The sequence below is a fragment of the Schistocerca cancellata genome, chromosome 3 (assembly GCF_023864275.1).
Source record: "Schistocerca cancellata isolate TAMUIC-IGC-003103 chromosome 3, iqSchCanc2.1, whole genome shotgun sequence".
Lineage (NCBI taxonomy): Eukaryota > Metazoa > Arthropoda > Insecta > Orthoptera > Acrididae > Schistocerca > Schistocerca cancellata.
Genome location: NC_064628.1, coordinates 553,153,703 through 553,174,996, shown reverse-complemented (window position 1 = coordinate 553,174,996; position 21,294 = coordinate 553,153,703). Strand labels below are relative to the sequence as shown.

Sequence of the window (21,294 nt, the reverse complement as noted above, 5' to 3'; positions counted from 1 at the left end):
CTACCGCCAGTCCTCAAAGTTGGTGCCTCCTCACTCTGGCCAACGAAACCGTATATACATCGGCAAGCAAAGAGCTGCTGAGAACACAACCCACAGGTAACAACTACACTCCTGGAAATGGAAAAAAGAACACATTGACACCGGTGTGTCAGACCCACCATACTTGCTCCGGACACTGCGAGAGGGCTGTACAAGCAATGATCACACGCACGGCACAGCGGACACACCAGGAACCGCGGTGTTGGCCGTCGAATGGCGCTAGCTGCGCAGCATTTGTGCACCGCTGCCGTCAGTGTCAGCCAGTTTGCCGTGGCATACGGAGCTCCATCGCAGTCTTTAACACCGGTAGCATGCCCCGACAGCGTGGACGTGAACCGTATGTGCAGTTGACGGACTTTGAGCGAGGGCGTATAGTGGGCATGCGGGAGGCCGGGTGGACGTACCGCCGAATTGCTCAACACGTGGGGCGTGAGGTCTCCACAGTACATCGATGTTGTCGCCAGTGGTCGGCGGAAGGTGCACGTGCCCGTCGACCTGGGACCGGACCGCAGCGACGCACGGATGCACGCCAAGACCGTAGGATCCTACGCAGTGCCGTAGGGGACCGCACCGCCACTTCCCAGCAAATTAGGGACACTGTTGCTCCTGGGGTATCGGCGAGGACCATTCGCAACCGTCTCCATGAAGCTGGGCTACGGTCCCGCACACCGTTAGGCCGTCTTCCGCTCACGCCCCAACATCGTGCAGCCCGCCTCCAATGGTGTCGCGACAGGCGTGAATGGAGGGACGAATGGACACGTGTCGTCTTCAGCGATGAGAGTCGCTTCTGCCTTGGTGCCAATGATGGTCGTATGCGTGTTTGGCGCCGTGCAGGTGAACGCCACAATCAGGACTGCATACGACCGAGGCACACAGGGCCAACACACGGCATCATGGTGTGGGGAGCGATCTCCTACACTGGCCGTACACCACTGGTGATCGTCGAGGGGACACTGAATAGTGCACGGTACATCCAAACCGTCATCGAACCCATCGTTCTACCATTCCTAGACCGGCAAGGGAACTTGCCGTTCCTGCAGGACAATGCACGTCCGCATGTATCCCGTGCCACCCAACGTGCTCTAGAAGGTGTAAGTCAACTACCCTGGCCAGCAAAATCTCTGGATCTGTCCCTCATTGAGCATGTTTGGGACTGGATGAAGCGTCGTCTCACGCGGTCTGCACGTCCAGCACGAACGCTGGTCCAACTGAGGCGCCATGTGGAAATGGCATGGCAAGCCGTTCCACAGGACTACATCCAGCATCTCTACGATCGTCTCCATGGGAGAATAGCAGCCTGCATTGCTGCGAAAGGTGGATATACACTGTACTAGTGCTGACATTGTGCATGCTCTGTTGCCTGTCTCTATGTGCCTGTGGTTCTGTCAGTGTGATCATGTGATGTATCTGACCCCAGGAATGTGTCAATAAAGTTTCCCCTTCCTGGGACAATGAATTCACGGTGTTCTTATTTCAATTTCCAGGAGTGTATTTTTAATAGATTTTGGCAAGAGGGATAGTCGATACTACCCTTGAGCTAGTGGCCCCAGACAGGTCTACTAACTTAATGGCGTCTCCGCTCGTTTTTATTTTCGATAGCAGAAAGCAAACATAAACAAACAAACAAACAGATAATTGTATTGAATAGAGTCCATAATTCTAGTAGTTTTAATAGAGAAAGAAAGTCTTTACATCAGGGGATAGCGTTCGGCGAAATACCTTAACTTTTCGTTGCATACGACGCGTTGCGCTGGGCAGCACGACGTCGGCAGGTTATGATGTGAACAGGATACAGGCAGGTCCGCTTGTTAATCTTCTCCGGCGGAACGTGAAACAAGTTTCTGCACAGCTGTATCAGTAAACCAGTGTCGATTAACAAACGACAAGACGCTGGTGTGCGACCGTTGTTGACATGTCCCCTCTTGCAAAGCACATTACGTAGACAGCGTTTGTTTATACGCTTTGTGCACTGTCCGTGGCGCTTTCGTCCGTAACTACACAGTTCGATACATTCATACAGTGGTAGCGAAAAATATACAGCTAATAGAATCGTTGTTTTACGTGATGCAGACCGTAAACAATGTCGACTCTGTTCTCGCAGTTCAAACTTCGGTAACGTGATTGAAAGTCAGATATACTGATTAAAGTCTCTAGCTTCACGGTTTGATAGTAGACGAAAACAGCAGTTCCATCACACGAAAATCGATGCCAGCAAAGTTCATTCGCATAAAAGCACTGTTCGTGTCGGTCACAACAAAATCTTGTTAGCGGCATTTTCACAGTTCGGTTTATTTGCTCCTAAAGTTCGCTGGCGACGGCACGACTTACCGTTCATAAAAACATACTATCATTTTCCCGCGTACGCTTCACAGACGCATCGTTCACCAGACCGTCTACTACACATCGTATGTTCGACTATCAATATCGCTGTAGCCGTTGCTTGTCTACACATGACATATCGTTATCGTAAATTAGATAAATCTTTATAAATCTTCGTGACTGCATTTTTCACAATTAGTAATATACCAAAAAAGGAATTTACTAACTTTTTCACAGTTACAAAGCAAGAAACACATTTATCAGTTGCCAAATGAAATAATCACAATTACATCTTTAAATTTAAAAACCACAGTAGGACGTTACATCATAGTAATTACATATGCCGGTAGGAACAAAAGAAAAAATATAGAAAACGAAAGAAAGCATGGCAAAAAGTTTTATATGCGTAATCAGCATTGCCTTCACAAACTCCAACTTCATCCACGAACAGCAATAACCGTCCCTGTACTGACCGACGAAGTCGTAGAACTCGATCCCACAGAGTGACTTCCGGCACCTGTACAACACGGTGCATTATTGCATTCAACATTATAGCGGTACACCGGTTATTAATGTAGCGGCATTTCACATTTGCAATGACATATCTCGCGCTTACGTTAACCTGTGATCTTGCGCTGTTACTCAATTACTCTACATTAATAATTGTTTGGTGTAGCAATTTTTTCCATCATTGTATTTAGTCTTCGTGTTATACTCCTGTTAATGTTACGTACAGAAATGTTGTCGTAATCATTCGAGGCTGCTGTAAATTGTATTGTCTGAAACACACTGGTGTTTAATAAGCCTTAACAACGTGTAACGCTATCCTTCCGGTCAGCAGAGGGCCACTTAGGTGGCCGGGCATAATGCGTCCGCGTAAGCCAGATGCCACGGGGAGCCGACTCGCCAAGTGCGTAAATACCGGTAGTGGTCTGCTAATTCCTTGGTTCGTTGAACACAAGCAATGGGGCCTACGTGCCAACCGGCTGGAGACCGGTTCCTGTTGTTGCTTACACGTCGGCTGCAGCCTTTTAATTGTGTGTACTTTATTTTTAGATGGCGGCATTGTTAATCTCATCTCGGCACACGAGTAGTAATTTGGTGGTCTCCGAACATGGGTGAAACCATAAGCCGCTCGTAGACTCCAACAGCCTACGCGATCGTATGGGGATGAGCGTGTCGGTGGAGTTTGTAATTTTCTCCCGCACATGGCGCCACACACCGACGGTTCCGCAGGCATTCCTGGACAGTGAATTGTATGTGTCAAAGTCACGTGTGCATATGTAGGCTGAGAACAAAGAAAACGTAATACACGATTTGCTGCATTTACTGTGTTTGAAGATTATCCTCGAACTGCAGTCATGTTTTAACTAAGGTGAGCAATAGTGAAAGGACACAATATGGAAAATATTATTGTAGTATTTGCATTCAAACTGTAGTTGCGTATGTTGCTGAAAGTGTTGAATAGTCGCTAAAAGTATGTAAATAATACATCTCTGTGATAAATAATAAAATGGCTCTGAGCACTATGGGACTTAACATCTTAGGTCATCAGTCCCCTAGAACTTAGAACTACTTAAACCTAACTAACTAACCTAAGGACATCACACACATCCTTGCCCGAGGCAGGATTCGAACCTGCGACCGTAGCAGTCCTGCGGTTCCGGACTGCAGCGCCTAGAACCGCACGGCCACCGCGGCCGGCGATAAATAATAGATATACACTCATTACTCATTACGGATGCCTTACTGCTGTGTGCCATTCTGTAAGAATGAGATAGGAAAAACTAGTGACATAAGTTACCACAAATTTCCGGTTGATAGTAACCTAGTGACATAAGTTACCACAAATTTCCGGTTGATAGTAACCGACGAAATACGTGGTTGGGAGTGATATCTCTGGAAAACGACACGCCAAATACGCTATCAAATTTAACAGAAGTTTCCAGTCAACATTATAACGAGGCAGATTATAAATCTGATTCCAAAAGAAAGATTTTGAAAACAGGTAGCATTCTGAGACCTGAATTAAACTTTACTGAACTGAAACCGAAAATAATTTTGTAACCTTGGCTGTGGACAGTTTTACTGTGTCCTAACTGAAGTTCAACTGGCCATAATATATTTTCATGACTCAAACGTTCATAACGGGTGGCAGGGACAAAGAATCCAGTGAAATTTTTTTAAGTGCTTTATCTGAAAACTACCTTGATCAGTTAAACAGAGAACCGACTCGTGGCGATAACATATTAGACCTTCTGGTGACAAACAGACCCGAACCATTTGAAAAAGTTAACGCAGAACAGGGAATCAGCGATCATAAAGCGGTTACGGCATCGATGATTTCAGCCGTAAATAGGAATATTAAAAAGGGTAGGAAGATTTTTCTGTTTAGAAAAAGTGACAAAAAGCAGATTTCAGAGTACCTGTTGGCTCAACACAAAAGTTTTGTCTCAAGTACAGATAGTGTTGAGGATCAGTGGACAAAGTTCAAAACCGTCATACATTATGCGTTAGATGAGTATGTGCCAAGCAAGATCGTAAGAGATGGAAAAGAGCCACCGTGGTACAACAACCGAATTAGAAAACTGCTGCGGAAGCAAAGGGAACTTCACAGCAAACATAAACATAGCCAAAGCCTTGCAGACAAACAAAAATTACGCGAAGCGAAATGTAGTGTGAGGAGGGCTATGCGACAGGCGTTCAATGAATTCGAAAGTAAAGTTCTATGTACTGACTTGGCAGAAAATCCTAAGAAATTTTGGTCTTATGTCAAAGCGGTAGGTGGATCAAAACAAAATGTCCAGACACTGTGTGACCGAAATGGTACTGAAACAGAAGATGACAGACTAAAGGCCGAAATACTAAATGTCTTTTTCCAAAGTTGTTTCACAGAGGAAGATTGCACTGTAGTTCCTTCTCTAGATTGTCGCACAGATGACAAAATGGTAGATATCGAAATAGACGACAGAGGGATAGAGAAACAATTAAAATCGCTCAAAAGAGGAAAGGCCTCTGGACCTGATGGGATACCAGTTCAATTTTACACAGAGTACGCAAAGGAACTTGCCCCCCTTCTTGCAGCGGTGTACTGTAGGTCTCTAGAAGAGCGTAGCGTTCCAAAAGATTGGAAAAGGGCACAGGTCATCCCCGTTTTCAAGAAGGGACGTCGAACAGATGTGCAGAACTATAGACCTATGTCTCTCACGTCGATCAGTTGTAGAATTTTGGAACACGTATTGTGTTCGAGTATAATGACTTTTCTGGAGACTAGAAATCTACTCTGTAGGAATCAGCATGGGTTTCGAAAAAGACGGTCATGTGAAACCCAGCTCGCGCTATTCGTCCACGAGACTCAGAGGGCCATAGACACGGGTTCACAGGTAGATGCCGTGTTTCTTGACTTCCGCAAGGCGTTCTATACAGTTCCCCACAGTCGTTTGATGAACAAAGTAAGAGCATATGGACTATCAGACAAATTGTGTGATTGGATTGAGGAGTTCCTAGATAACAGGACGCAGCATGTTATTCTCAATGGAGAGAAGTCTTCCGAAGTAAGAGTGATTTCAGGTGTGCCGCAGGGGAGTGTCATAGGACCGTTGCTATTCACAATATACATAAATGACCTGGTGGATGACATCGGAAGTTCACTGAGGCTTTTTGCAGATGATGCTGTGGTGTATCGAGAGGTTGTAACAATGGAAAATTGTACTGAAATGCAGGAGGATCTGCAGCGAATTGACGCATGGTGCAGGGAATGGCAATTGAATCTCAATGTAGACAAGTGTAATGTGCTGCGAATACACAGAAAGATAGATCCTTTATCATTTAGCTACAAAATAGCAGGTCAGCAACTGGAAGCAGTTAATACCATAAATTATCTGGGAGTATGCATTAGGAGTGATTTAAAATGGAATGATCATATAATGTTGATTGTCAGTAAAGCAGATGCCAGACTGAGATTCATTGGAAGAATCCTAAGGAAATGCAATCCGAAAACAAAGGAAGTAGGTTACAGTACGCTTGTTCGCCCACTGCTTGAATACTGCTCAGCAGTGTGGGATCCGTACCAGATAGGGTTGATACAAAACATAGAGAAGATCCAACGGAGAGCAGCGCGCTTCGTTACAGGATCATTTAGTAATCGCGAAAGCGTTACGGAGATGATAGATAAACTCCAGTGGAAGACTCTGCAGGAGAGACGCTCAGTAGCTCGGTACGGGCTTTTGTTAAAGTTTCGAGAACATACCTTCACCGAAGAGTCAAGCAGTATATTGCTCCCTCCTACGTATATCTCACGAAGAGACCATGAGGATAAAATCAGAGAGATTAGAGCCCACACAGAGGCATACCGACAATCCTTCTTTCCACGAACAATACGAGACTGGAATAGAAGGGAGAACCGATAGAGGTACTGAAGGTACCCTCCGCCACACACCGTCAGGTGGCTTGCGGAGTATGGATGTAGATGTAGATGTAGATTTACGTTGTGGCAATGGAATATCGGAACTGGTCGAAATTAGTGAAAATTAAAATTCAGCGCAGCAGCAAACCAGCTAAGGAGAACCCTTGCCAAGTGAAATGCAAAGAAAAGCAATTATGCTATACACATCATGTTTTGAGCAACTGTGCTCGGCTAAGTGAAATGCGGTGACGTAGAATTACAAAACTTTCTTGAGGAAATAGAGAAAAAAAGTTAACTTACTAAATGACTGAAAAGAGACTGTTGTTGTTGTGGTCTTCAGTCCTGAGACTGGTTTGATGCAGCTCTCCATGCTACTCTATCCACTGCAAGTTTCTTCATCTCCCAGTACGTACTGCAACCTACATCCTTCTGAATCTGCTTCGTGTGTTCATCTCTTGGTCTCCCCCTACGATTTTTACCCTCCACGCTGCCCTCCAATACTAAATTGGTGATCCCTTGATGCCTCAGAACATGTCCTACCAACCGATCCCTTCTTCTGGTCAAGTTGTGCCACAAACTTCTCTTCTCCCCAATCCTATTCAATACTTCCTCATTAGTTATGTGATCTACCCATCTAATCTTCAGCATTCTTCTGTAGGACCACATTTCGAAAGCTTCTATTCTCTTCTTGTCCAAGCTATTTACCGTCCATGTTTCACTTCCATACATGGCTACACTCCATACAAATACTTTCAGAAATGACTTCCTGACACTTAAATCTATACTCGATGTTAACAAATTTCTCTTCTTCAGAAACGCTTTCCTTGCCATTGTCAGTCTACATTTTATATCCTCTCTACTTCGACCATCATCAGTTATTTTGCTCCCCAAATAGCAAAACTCCTTTACTACTTTAAGTGTCTCATTTCCTAATCTAATACCATCAACATCACCCGACTTAATTCGACTACATTCCATTATCCTCGTTTTGCTTTTGTTGATGTTCATCTTATATCCTCCTTTCAAGACACCATCCATTCCGTTCAGCTGCTCTTCCAAGTCCTTTGCTGTCTCTGACAGAATTACAATGTCATCGGCGAACCTCAAAGTTTTTATTTCTTCTCCATGGATTTTAATACCTACTCCGAATTTTTCTTTTGTTTCCTTTACTGCTTGCTCAATATACAGATTGAATAACATCGGGGAGAGGCTACAAACCTGTCTTACTCCCTTCCCAACCACTGCTTCTCTTTCATGTCCCTCGACTCTAATAACTGCCATCTGCTTTCTGTACAAATTGTAAATAGCCTTTCGCTCCCAGTATTTTACCCCTGCCACCTTTAGAATTTGAAAGAGTGTATTCCAGTCAACATTGTCAAAAGCCTTCTCCAAGTCTACAAATGCTAGAAACGTAGGTTTGCCTTTCTTTAATCTTTCTTCTAAGATAAGTCGTAAGGTCAGTATTGCCTCACGTGTCCCAATATTTCTACGGAATCCAAACTGATCTTCCCCGAGGTCGGCTTCTACTAGCTTTTCCATTCGTCTGTAAAGAATTCGTGTTAGTATTTTGCAGCTGTGGCTTATTAAACTGATAGTTCGGTAATTTTCACATCTGTCAACACCCGCTTTCTTTGGGATTGGAATAATTATATTCTTCCTGAAGTCTGAGGGTACCTCGCCTGTTTCATACATCTTGCTCACCAGATGATAGAGTTTTGTCAGGACTGGCTCTCCCAAGGCCGTCAGTAGTTCCAATGGAATGTTGTCTACTCCGGGGGCCTTGTTTCGACTCAGGTCTTTCAGTGCTCTGTCACTCTTCACGCAGTATCATATCTCCCATTTCATCTTCATCTACATCCTCTTTCATTTCTATAATATTGTCCTCAACTACATCGCCCTTGTATAGACCCTCTATATACTCCTTCCACCTTTCTGCTTTTCCTTCTTTGCTTAGAACTGGGTCTCCATCTGAGCTCTTGATATTCATACAAGTGGTTCTCTTTTCTCCAAAGGTCTCTTTAATTTTCCTGTAGGCAGTATCTATCTTACCCCTAGTGAGATAAGCCTCTACATCCTTACATTTATCCTCTAGCCATCCCTGCTTAGCCATTTTGCACTTCCTGTCGATCTCATTTTTGAGACGTTTGTATTCCTTTTTGCCTGCTTCATTTACTGCATTTTTATATTTTCTCCTTTCATCAATTAAATTCAATATTTCTTCTGTTACCCAAGGATTTCTACTAGCCTTCGTATTTTTACCTACTTGATCCTCTGCAGCCTTCACTACTTCATCCCTCAAAGCTACCCATTCTTCTTCTGCTGTATTTCTTTCCCCCATTCCTGTCAGTTGTTCCCTTATGCTCTCCCTGAAACTCTGTACAACCTCTGGTTCTTTCAGTTTCTCCAGGTCCCATCTCCTTAAATTCCCACCTTTTTGCAGTTTCTTCAGTTTTAATCTACAGGTCATAACCAATAGATTGTGGTCAGAGTCCACATCTGCCCCTGGAAATGTCTTACAATTTAAAACCTGGTTCCTAAATCTCTGTCTTACCATTATATAATCTATCTGATACCTTTTAATATCTCCAGGGTTCTTCCATGTATACAACCTTCTATCGTGATTCTTAAACCAAGTGTTAGCTATGATTAAGTTGTGCTCTGTGCAAAATTCTACCAGGCGGCTTCCTCTTTCATTTCTTAGCCCCAATCCATATTCACCTACTACGTTTCCTTCTCTCCCTTTTCCTACACTCGAATTCCAGTCACCCATGACTATTAAATTTTCGTCTCTCTTCACTACCTGACTAATTTCTTTTATCTCATCATACCTTTCATCAATTTCTTCATCATCTGCAGAGCTAGTTGGCATATAAACTTGTACTACTGTAGTAGGTGTGGGCTTCGTATCTATCTTGGCCACAATAATGCGATCACTATGCTGTCTGTAGTAACTTACCCTCATTCCTATTTTCCTATTCATTATTAAACCTACTCCTGCATTATCCCTATTTGATTTTGTATTTATAACCCCGTATTCACCTGACCAGAAGTCTTGTTCCTCCTGCCACCGAACTTCACTAATTCCCACTATATCTAACTTTAACCTATCCATTTCCCTTTTTAAATTTTCTAACCTACCTGCCCGATTAAGTGATCTGACATTCCACGCTCCGATCCGTAGAACGCCAGTTATCTTTCTCCTGATAACGACGTCCTCCTGAGTAGTCCCCGCCCGGAGATCCGAATGGGGGACTATTTTACCTCCGGCATATTTTACCCAAGAGGACACCATCATCATTTAATCATACAGTAAAGCTGCATGCCCTCGGGAAAAATTACGGCCGTAGTTTCCCCTTGCTTTCAGCCGTTCGCAGTACCAGCACAGAAAGGCCGTTTTGGTTATTGTTACAAGGCCAGATCAGTCAATCATCCAGACTGTTGCCCTTGCAACTACTGAAAAGGCTGCTGCCCCTCTTCAGGAACCACACGTTTGTCTGGCCTCTCAACAGATACCCCTCCGTTGTGGTTGTACCTACGGTACGGCTATCTGTATCGCTGAGGCACGCAAGCCTCCCCACCAACGACAAGGTCCATGGTTCGTGGGGGGAAGTGAAAAGAGACTAGCATTCAGAAATTGTATTGTGATGCTCTGATTCCCTAAAAATTGCCACCATGTTTACAACACTCACTTCTTAAAAAAATATGACTCTGTCGTGAAATTATTTAATGAAATGGTAAATGAATGGTCAGTCTATATCTATGAATACAAACAAAATAAGTTCAATCACATCTCGACAAGCTGACCCGAACCAATAAAGAAAACTCATGCTAAATATTTGACTTTCTGAAAAATCTTGATAAATTACGCAGGAGCATGCAATGTAGCGACGAAATTACTCCAGTATCTTCACACTTTTCAAATCAGTCTTCACAAAATCATATTTCCAAAAAGTAACATCCTCTGTATTTGAATCTCTGTGTTCTAGTCGTTATTTACAGACCGCTCAGCGTCGTGGCCAACAGTCCACTCTCATGCTCACTTCCCACTGAATGCTACACTGGAAACGACAATGCTACTGACACCCAAAGATCACACTGCTTGTATTCAGAACCTCTGTGACATAACATATCGACTAGCTAGGATTTCTGTTTGAAAAATATCCAGCGAACAAACATGAAGTATGACGCATCGAATAAGGAGAAAGCTCGCATCACTTTCACTGAAACCCTTTAACTCAGTTGACCGCGAATTAATCTTCCAAACATTAAAAGAACATGGCCTAGATCTGAAAATTCTTGCAATCCGTAAAAATACCAGACACTGACCGACACAAAGACCAACATTAAATTTATGGGAAAATCTCAGAATCTTTCGAAGTCAAAATGGGAGCAAGGCAAGAAGAAGGGCTACTTCCGCCGCTTTTGAACTGTGTCCTTAAGAAGGTGATATACGAATAGCAGAAACAGAAATCAGTCCTCGAAATCGAACAGCCAATCACTTTAGGAAAAGACAAGTCATCTATAGGTTGCCTAACATTTGCAAACGATTTAGCACTCTTAACTCACTACATTTCATCAGCGCAAATTCAGACCGAATTTTCGAAAGCAACTGCAGAAAAAGTCGGCCTCCATGTGCTTTCTGAAAAGACATAAATGACCTGCGACAAACAAGCACCAAAATTTATAGAAATTAAATATGGCAAAATCATACAAGCTCCACACTCCAGATATCGCCGTGAAACCATTCAGGAAAATAGCATCGAAACAAATGCACACGAAAATAGATGCCAAGAGATGGAAACCGTGTGCCAACGTACACAAAATACCTACAACAGGAAATATGTCTTCAAGCAAACTAAAACATTACAGTACAGTAATTAAACCAGAATCCCTCTATGGATCAGAAAAACTTAATTTGAATAGGAAAGAAGACACTGAGGACGCTAAGAAAAAGGAACGCAGATTGCCCAAAAATTGTAGACGAAGAATACCGACTCAGAGGCGAACAAGTAATCAAACGAAACACAAATATCTATAGTGACACAATGAAATGCAGGTTGAAATTCTATGTGCACATTAAAAGAACGAATATTGCAGCGCGTGTGTTGTTCCTTCGGACGTGCATGCATGCACGGAGGAACAGGCATTGGAGTGTAGTATTTATCCGGCAAACCGAGCAAGCGACTTTCAAGTAGATTGTCTCCCCTGTACGGGAATATACCTAATGGATGTAAAAGCACACGTTGTAGACACGTGTTCAACGACTCGTAGAAGTTTGGGTCTGGCCGTGACTCGTGATTGGATAGCCAAATGGTAAGGCAACCGCTCGCTGTAAGAGGGAAATTCGGGTTAGAGTCCCGTTCCGGCACTGATTTTCATTGTCGTCATTCCATTAAACAGCTGATGGTTACTCATATTCGCAACTGCGAGTACATTTAACGCAGCGAAAGGGCGAATCCAGACACACTTTTTAAAAAAAGTAGAATTCTTTGACAACAAGAGTAAAGCCAAAGCTAATACCACGAAATGGGTTGGCGAATTAAAACTGATCTGAAATTGTTTGGAATTACAGTAGAAGACGTCCAAAATCGCGAAACTATCGGGGCCAATACTCACAAATTGTAAGGTGATCAAGAGGAAACACCAAGGGAGATTAGTAGAGTGTGTCTTGGAGAAATTAAGGAAGCGGTGTGGAGAGGTAGGGAGAGGGGGGCATCAGTTATAACACTCTGTCACATTTGGTGTTTGTGTCGGGTGAAGTAATCGGTGCCCGGGATCAAAACAAGTCAAACACGTGCAGTAAACATGGGCTCTAAAATACGCACATTTCTTGACAGCCACTGGAAGCTTTTTGCTATTACAAATGACCTCCAGAAAGCACCAAACAACCGAAGACACATCGCTCTGTTATTATCCATACATGCAGTATACGTTTGTTACTGTTATTACGGTGAACCGACTTCACCAGTCTGAATAAGTGCAACGCATGCATTACTTCTAATGGAATCAGTTTGAGGGATGATAAGTTTTTGAAATGCTTTTATACAGGAGTTTCATCTTTGCCTTTACTAGCATACAGGAACTATACAGGACACGGCTCGACGGTCGCTTTCATTTGCCACAGAATAACAGATCACGTATACCATTTATCAAAATGTGTAATTCTTTTTTTAGCACCCTGTGTTTCAGTAATGAGGACATAATGTACACTTAAAACAAGAATTATAGTCCAACCGACAGCACAGCAACTGACTATGTCGCTTAAAAAACTATTACACTTTTCATTGTGCTCGACGGGTCTTGAAATGGGCTTCCTGAATTTTTCCTCTCAAAATTCAAGCAAACAATTCTGTGCACAGTCCAGATGTTGGCCGTCTTATAATAATTTGTCGTTTAGAGTGCAGAAGCTGTGAAACACTTTCCGCTCTGGAATAATATCAATTAACTCAGTTCTGAGACAAAAATTGTTCAAATGGCTCTAAGCACTATGGGACTTAACATCTGAGGCCATCAGTCCTCTAGACGTAGAACTACTTAAACCTAACTAACCTAAGGACATCACAAACGTCCATGCCCGAGGCAGGATTCGAACCTAAGACCGTATCAGTAGCGCTGTTCCGCACTGAAACACCAAGAACTGCTCGGCCACAGCGTCCGGCAGTTCTGAGCCGCTCAAGCTAGTGAAGCCATTGGTTTAAATTAAATGTAAAACTTTTCCACAATTGGCTGTCGACGCAAGAGAGAATGTCGTGATCTGTTGACAGAGTACGGTTGTGTGTGGCACCGATGTGCGTCTGGCGAGGTAAACATCGTTTTACGAGGGGTCTGTCTGGCATTCTTCGGCCCTCGTATCTGCTAAGAATGCAGTCCCTCTCACGTGGGAGAAGTTATTGACCGTCCTCGGTCTTAGGTAAACCGGCTCCCTCCACCTGTACGTCGCCAGCGAAAGCTTAACTTGCAGATGCCCACAGGCGCCGGAAGTGCCTGCGTCGGCAGCGTAAAACTTCTTTTTCAGCGCTTCTACAGGACTCGGCAATTAATTTCGTTTTTCTCTATTATCTATCGTTGGGTGGATTAAAATACATCCTGAAGAAGAGAGAAGGAGCAATAGAAGTAGAAACAGGAAGTTGTTGGGCAATAGCTGTTGTGGGCAGAGGTGAGGGAAGGAAGTCAGGTGTTGGACAGTGGAACGCTAGGAAAAATCGCAAAAGAGTGCTACGGGGGTGCAGTTACCACGACAGGTGGCATCTTTGAGTTAGGTGAGAGCTGCTTAAATTGTTCCACTTTTGATATTTCATTTACTACAGCCTAAGTAGTAAGTGACAAAATTATTTAAGCAATGCAGTCTTCAACAGCTGGATGTTTTCCTTGGTATCGGATTTAATGAACGGAAATCCTGAGAAGAATTAACACATTACATTTAATTTTCCACACATCTGGAAAGGTATAAATTAGGAATCTGACTAATATTTGTACCAGCAGGTGCATAAATTTTAACACCTTTATGTACCAGAGCTTAAAGAAATGTATACTGGTCTAAATTCAAGCAAAGTACCACATGATTATTTTTACGTCGCTATTTGTATGCATTACAATATAATTTTTTCATTCCTTTCCCCACCGCTGCGCGCTTTGAATGAATGGTTCAAATGGCTCTGAGCACTATAGGTCTTAGCTTCTGAGGTCATCAGTCCCCTAGAACTTAGAACTACTTAAACCTAACTAACCTAAGGACATAACACACATCCATGCCTGAGGCAGGATTCGAACATGCGACAGTAGCTGTCGCGCGGTTCCAGACTGTAGCGCCTAGAACCGCTCGGCCACCCCGGCCGGCTTGAATGAATGAACATTATGCATTTATGGCACCCGACCGTTTCATTTTTCATTCGGTCTTCCTCGCACAACTCGCTGTACTGTTTTACGAATGAGTTTCTGTGGTTCCTTCCCCACACAGTCTCCAAAATATTTCCTTTCGTAGGTGGAGATTTTTTATCGTATGCCTCTGTTAGCCTGTGTTTGTGTGGGCTACTCGACAGCTGACAAGCTCTTAATCTAGGCCATGAAGCAGTCTTTGGGTCTTCCGTTATTTATGTTGGATTCGGCGAGATTTCTTGAATAGGCACTTTCAGTCCACTTTTTGTTTGCCATGGCTACTTTTGCATTATGGAGCGGTCCATTTCGTTGTGCAGTGTTGAACACACGTTTCCTAAGGTCCGACATGCTTAGGCCGAACGTCATCCCTTCAAATGTAAGAATATGTTCTTCGAATTCGTTTTCAAGCTCGTTGGGAAACTTCAATGCGGCCGAAAAGTTTTGTATCTCCGTCTCCCTTTTGTGTTTTTATTTTCAGCATGCCTGTTAGTTACTCACTTAGCTACAGTTTATATCTGTAAAAATACGTGTAATCCATGATCCCTATTTACGTATACGTACTTCATCTGTGTTCGGTTTTCCACTGCGCTTTTCTGTTGCCATAATGTAACACAGAATAAGTATTTAAAAACTTACGATAGGGAACGAATTCGAAAATTCACCGAATCATTTTTAAACATTATGTGGCACTAATAACATTTACGTACTTTTATGATCATTACGTGACCAAATTTCTTAAATTTTACCGAAAAATATTGCACACTCGCAGCAGTATACTATAAGAAACTTCACCATATTTTCTTTATCATTTTTCCGCAAACGACCCACAAAAAATACCTATTCAAGACTGCTTAAAAATAAACATTATTTCATGTATATTCAGCCATAAATAAAACATTATGTATGTATGTATGTAGTTTGGTTTCCGTAGAAACGTTGGAACACGTGAGGCAATACTGACCTTACGACTTATCTTAGAAAATAGATAAAGGAAAGGCAAACCTACGTTTCTAGCATTTTTAGACTTAGAGAAAGATTTAACAATGTTGACTGGAATACTCTCTTTCAAATTCTGAAGGTGGCAGGGGTAAAATACAGGGAGCGAAAGGCTATTTACAATTCGTAAAGAAACCAGATGGCAGTTATAAGAGTCGAGGGGCATGAAAGGGAAGCAGTGGTTGGGAAGAGAGTGACACAGGGTTGTAGCCTATCCCCAATGTTATTCAATCTGTATATTGAACAAGCAGTAAAGGAAACAAAAGAAAAATTCGGAGTAGGAATTAAAATCCATGGAAAAGAAATAAAAACTTTGAGGTTCGCCGATGACATTGTAATTCTGTCAGAGATAGCAAAGGACCTGGAAGAGCAGCTGAACAGAATGGATAGTGTCTTGAAAGGAGGATATAAGATGAACATCAACAAAAGCAAAACGAGGATAATGGAATGTAGTCGAATTAAGGTGGGTGATGCTGCGGGAATTAGATTAGGAAATGAGACGCTTAAAGTAGTAAATGAGTTTGGCTATTTGGGGAGCAAAATAACTGATGATGGTCGAAGTAGGGAGGATATAAAATGTAGACTGGCAATGGCAAGGAAAGCGTTTCTGAAGAAAAGAAGTTTGTTAACATCGAGTATAGATTCAATTGTCAGGAAGTAGTTTCTGAAAGCATTTGTATGGAGTGTAGCCATGTATGGAAGTGAAACATGGACGATAAATAACTTAGACAAGAAGAGAATAGATGCTTTCGAAATGTGGTGCTACAGAAGAATGCCGAAGATTATATGGGTAGATCACATAACTAATGAGGAAGTATTGAATAGAATTGGAGAGAAGAGACGTTTATGTCACAACTTGACTAGAAGAAGGGATCGGTTGGTAGGGAATATTCTGAGGCATCAAGGGATCACCAATTTAGTACTGGAGGGCAGCGTGGAGTGTAAAAATCGTAGAGGGAGACCAAGAGATGAATACACTAAACAGATTCAGAAAGATGTAGTTTCCAGTAAGTACTGGAAGATGATGAAGCTTGCACAGGATAGAGTAGCATGGAGAGCTGCATCAGACCAGTCTCTGGACTGAAGACCACAACAAAAACATGTAATTCTCATCGCCAGGTACACAAGAAAATAGTTGAAAACTACAGTAAAATGAACGCTGTCCTTAAACGATCTGTTCTCCAACACATAAATATGGCTCCAAGAAGCGCGTAGTTAAGTCTGATCTCGCTAAGTGACTGATAGTACAAGAGGTACAAATTTGATAGTAGACTAGGACCCGATACAATACGGGTAGTATATTAGGACGCGGTACAATACAGATACCGCTCAACGTCTTGTGTATTACTTTTGTCATGCAAAATCTACGTTCTTAGCTTCACAATCGTTTTGTGTTACAAGATAGAATTACACCCCCACCCTAGTACGAAGAATTAATGGTGCACTCAACTACAAACTTGGCTTCAAGTACCTCGGACCGCACCGGGATGAGAGGTCACACTTCTAAACCGACATAAATACACCACGATCGAAATATTTTGCTATTATGAAGGAAATCGTTTGTCTTGTGCAACGTAGGTTTGTCCTATCGTTAAAATATGACGACACACAATTCGAAATGAAGTACCAGGTATGAGAACACGGTCGATAACAAGAACTAACACTTTCACTGGACGAACGTTTATCGAACATAAACGGGAAAATAGACTGAGCTGAACTGCCTGCCTCAGCAGACAATGCTCCTGTTTTTACAGGTATGGAATCATCATCATCATCATCATCAGCCAATTCAATCATTAAATGGCGTGGCCTCTTCGAATCGTGGATTCAGGTAGGCTTTCAGCAGTCCTCTCGAAGTGGAACAGTCTTGGGAAGTTCTCTTCCAGGTGCTACCAGCGATCTTCTTGATATCTTTGTCCCATCTGTCCGGTGGTCTTCCTCTAGGCCTCTGATGCTCTCTCTGACTCCACGCCAGTACTAGCTTCGTCCCTGCTTGACACCCCTCATGATGCGGAATTCTTTAGTTGATTCGCCGATATTAACATAAGTAAATAAAATATTCGGACATATGTAAGTCTCAGAATAGAAAATTGTAAATCAAATCGGTGACATACACGTCACCAATAACCGAGTGTAGCCTTTGCACCAAAGCAGATGACACATTACCATGTCTAATACGGTGTAGCAAAACTGTTGGCGTCCAATGCAGCTTCCAGTCGTCTCGAAATGGATACATACAGATCCTGTAAGGTTTTCAGTGGAATTTTATGCCATAATTCCGGCAAAGCAGTGGAATTTCATATAACGATGAGGGAAGTGGGTAGCGATCATGCACCCTACTCTCCAAATTAGACCACAGTGGCTCAACAATATTATCTGGTGAGTGTGGTGGACGTGGGAGATGCGGAGATTTAACCTCGTGCTCACAAAACCTATAACGTACCATGTGAGATTTGTGAACAGGCTTCTGGTCCTCGTCGATACAGTGGTCAGAGGATGCTCAAAGGAATGTCCACAGACACGCATGTTCTTTCCATGGAATTTTATCAGCTCTTCTGGGATATAATTGGAGACACATTCATAGACGTGGTGAACGACATAACTTGTGGTACAGCGGTCCCGAAAAAATATCTAGAAAGCCGAATAGTGTTCATACCCAAAACACCAGCGACGTGTCGTGTTGCTAGACGTACGACCCATAAAACTCTTGAATGCCTATTATAAACTTCTAGCAAGATGAGTTGTGGAGAAAATGAAGCTCGTCAGTGACAAAGTCACCTGTCCATGCAAGTCATGTAGAGTATCTGCATATAGGCACGCAGTCTCCTACACTGCACTCGACAGGCTCTCTGTGGAAATTTCGTCAACTGATTTCGCATATGTCTTCGAGTGCATCAGCCACAGCTGTCTACAGCGGTTATGGCTAAATTAGGCTTTGGTTGCAGTTCCTGCAGATCATCAAGAACTTCCTCACAGGAGCGAGGTCTGTGGTGACCATGAATGGCCAGAGAACGAAGCCAATTGCCATACAGTGGTCTGTCCGGGAGGGCTGCCCGATGTCTATTTTATTATTTGTGATTGCGATTGACGACCTGCTGTGAGCCATAGGCCGCACGGTCAGTGGCGTGAGGATACGACACGCCACCCTAAAACCTGCAGAATACAGTGGCGACGTGGTTATCTTCATAGAAGAAGCCAGTGACGTTGTTTTGGTTCTTCAGTTACTCAGTCAGTAAGAATACACCCTGGATGCGGCACTCAATCGCCGTAAACAGTTCCCTGCCAATTGGCCACCACGGAATTGACGACAGACGACTTTGGTACCGAGTTGTGGGGGACCACACGATATTGGGAATTGGAGTCACTACATATCCGTAACAAACGCAGGAACGAATATTTGTTACTCTAAAGGGTCTTTGAAGAATCCACTCAAGTAAGGAGACTGATCTACATACAAAAAAATGACATTAATCTACTCGTTCAGCCGGCCGCGGTGGTCTAGCGGTTCTGGCGCTGCAGTCCGAAACCGCGGGACTGCTACGGTCGCAGGTTCGAATTCTGCCTCGGGCATGGATGTGTGTGATGTCCTTAGGTTAGTTAGGTTTCAGTAGTTCTAAGTTCTAGGGGGCTTATGACCTAAGATGTTGTGTCCCATAGTGCTCAGAGCCATTTGAACCATTTTTCTACTCGTTCATCGCTTCCAAGGCCTGATAAGTTCAAAGTGTACCATAGCTTCTCGGCCGTCAATCTCGCAAGTTGTATGTTGGATGTTCTGGAGACACGAGACTTTTAAAGTCAGTGTGGTGACGTATGTCCTGGAGATATCGACTGGGGGACTAGAACTTATCGACTTCAACCGAAAATGCACGGCACTGCTTGTCAACAACACAACCACCTAGCAGGCCAGTAGCCCAGATGGATCGAAGGCGGAACGTTTGGCTATTTATCGTCCGCAGTGCGACCAGGCCCCAGTGGCGCTGTTAAGCATCCCGTACCAGCTGCGTTTTGTACAGCAGTACTTCCTCCTCAGGAATTACGTTTTATGAAGTGCCACGGAGAAGCACAAGACCGTTCAACGACCTGTTGTTGCCACGCTCGGGCATCCACAAGCTGCAAAGTTAGCTTGCCTGCAGGGAACTGGTAACACCTGTGGAAGTGCTGCCTCCAGATATCCGCAGGCTATGATACAAAACAGTGAATAATGCGTTACTAACAAACCAGCTGCTTATGGAAGGCTGGTGACCGAGAGGCACGGGACCATCGATTACAATGTCGCTCTGTCAAAGCAGTATGGAAGTTCGGCCAAAGCAAGGTGGTTTTCGTCAACACATCAACTCCTGCTAATGAGACTGTTAGCAGTGTTATCCTGCCGGATTTTAAACCCTTTCTATAGACTAAGCGTAACACGACAGCGTGGGTCGTCGGCCACATGGTTCATGTTGTCACTGACGTTCAAAATCCCGATGCGCGTTCTTACTTGGTGTATTTTGGAGAAAACTTCTTAAAACCTAAAAGAAAATTGACAAACATTGAGAGTTCTTTGCCAATTTCTTGTCAGGTGTCCTACAGCATGGTTGTGAGAAAGCTCTTCGTACTCGATCTTCCAAACAGCGTTGAAGGATGGAACCCAATAGAATTTATTCTGTAGTCTTGGAGCTATGCTAAGTATGGACACCACTTCTAGGGCTCTGAAGATGTTTCCGGCTTTGTCGAATGGTTGTTCTCCATTTTACATCAGACTTTACAGTTTTAATGTTTTATATGTTCCAGCGTAGTTTTATTTCTTCTATAATCGTTTCCTAGTTTATCTGCCCAGTATTATTTCTCATTATCGTCAGAGAAGAGTCAACTGTTTCAGTGCTAAATGCAACTAAACCGTTCACAGTTTCCGACGAATAATTATTTTTATTCTAGACGCTATAGCTTTTCATTAAAAAAATACTTTAATTGCAACAGAAGATAAACCACTTTCTTTAAGAAGAAGATGACCTCGTTACGTCCATCAGAACGAATTTTTGAAAATGTTTCGTTTCCTTCAGTTTTTCCGTGTTTAAGGAAAAAAAGTTTGTTCCAGTCCAGGCTGGCACAAATTTTTGTGTGTCGCGAATAGGTAGGTTGTCTATACCAAATTCAGTTAATGTCAAAGAATTCGCAATATGCGACTAATTCCGTAACAAATGTAGCTAATGGAAAAAGACCACCCGGAGTGGCCGCGCGATTTGAGGCGCCATGTCACGGATTGCACGGCCCCTCCCGCCGGAGGTTCGAGTCCTCCCTCGGGCATGGGCGTGTGTGTTGTTCTTCACATTAATTAGTTTAAGTAGTGTGTAAGTCTAGGGACCGATGATCTCAGCAGTTTGGTCCCTTAGGAATTCACAGACGTTTGAACATTTGAGGGAAAAAGCTTATATCCGGGAATCAACACGGATTTGGATAACATCACCCAAGAGGTACACAACTTGGCCTTTCCTCCTGCGAGTCATGGATGAAGGGCAACACGTACATTCCAGCTTCCTAGATCTCCAGAAAGTGTTTGACACAGTCCTGCGCACACTTTGACAAAGTCCTAGCAGGCGAAATAGGCTTCCAGACATGTGAGTAGCTCCTAGACTTTTCTGCTTATAGAACACAGTAGATTATCTCGGATGGAGGGTAGTCAT

General features: G+C 43.3%; 1 protein-coding gene across 3 annotated transcripts in view; it reads left to right on the top strand.

Moving 5' to 3' along the window:
• Positions 1 to 21,294, top strand: part of LOC126175392 (protein scarlet-like) — a 412,406-nt gene that overhangs the window by 188,836 nt on the left and 202,276 nt on the right. The window contains exon 1 of one of the 3 annotated variants that reach the window (XM_049922176.1): positions 3,597 to 3,733. The exons of the other annotated variants lie outside the window; for them this stretch is intronic. The gene's annotated coding sequence lies outside the window, so the exon portion shown is untranslated. Of the gene's footprint in view, positions 1 to 3,596; positions 3,734 to 21,294 lie in introns of those variants that run through there. 3 annotated transcript variants of the gene reach the window in all.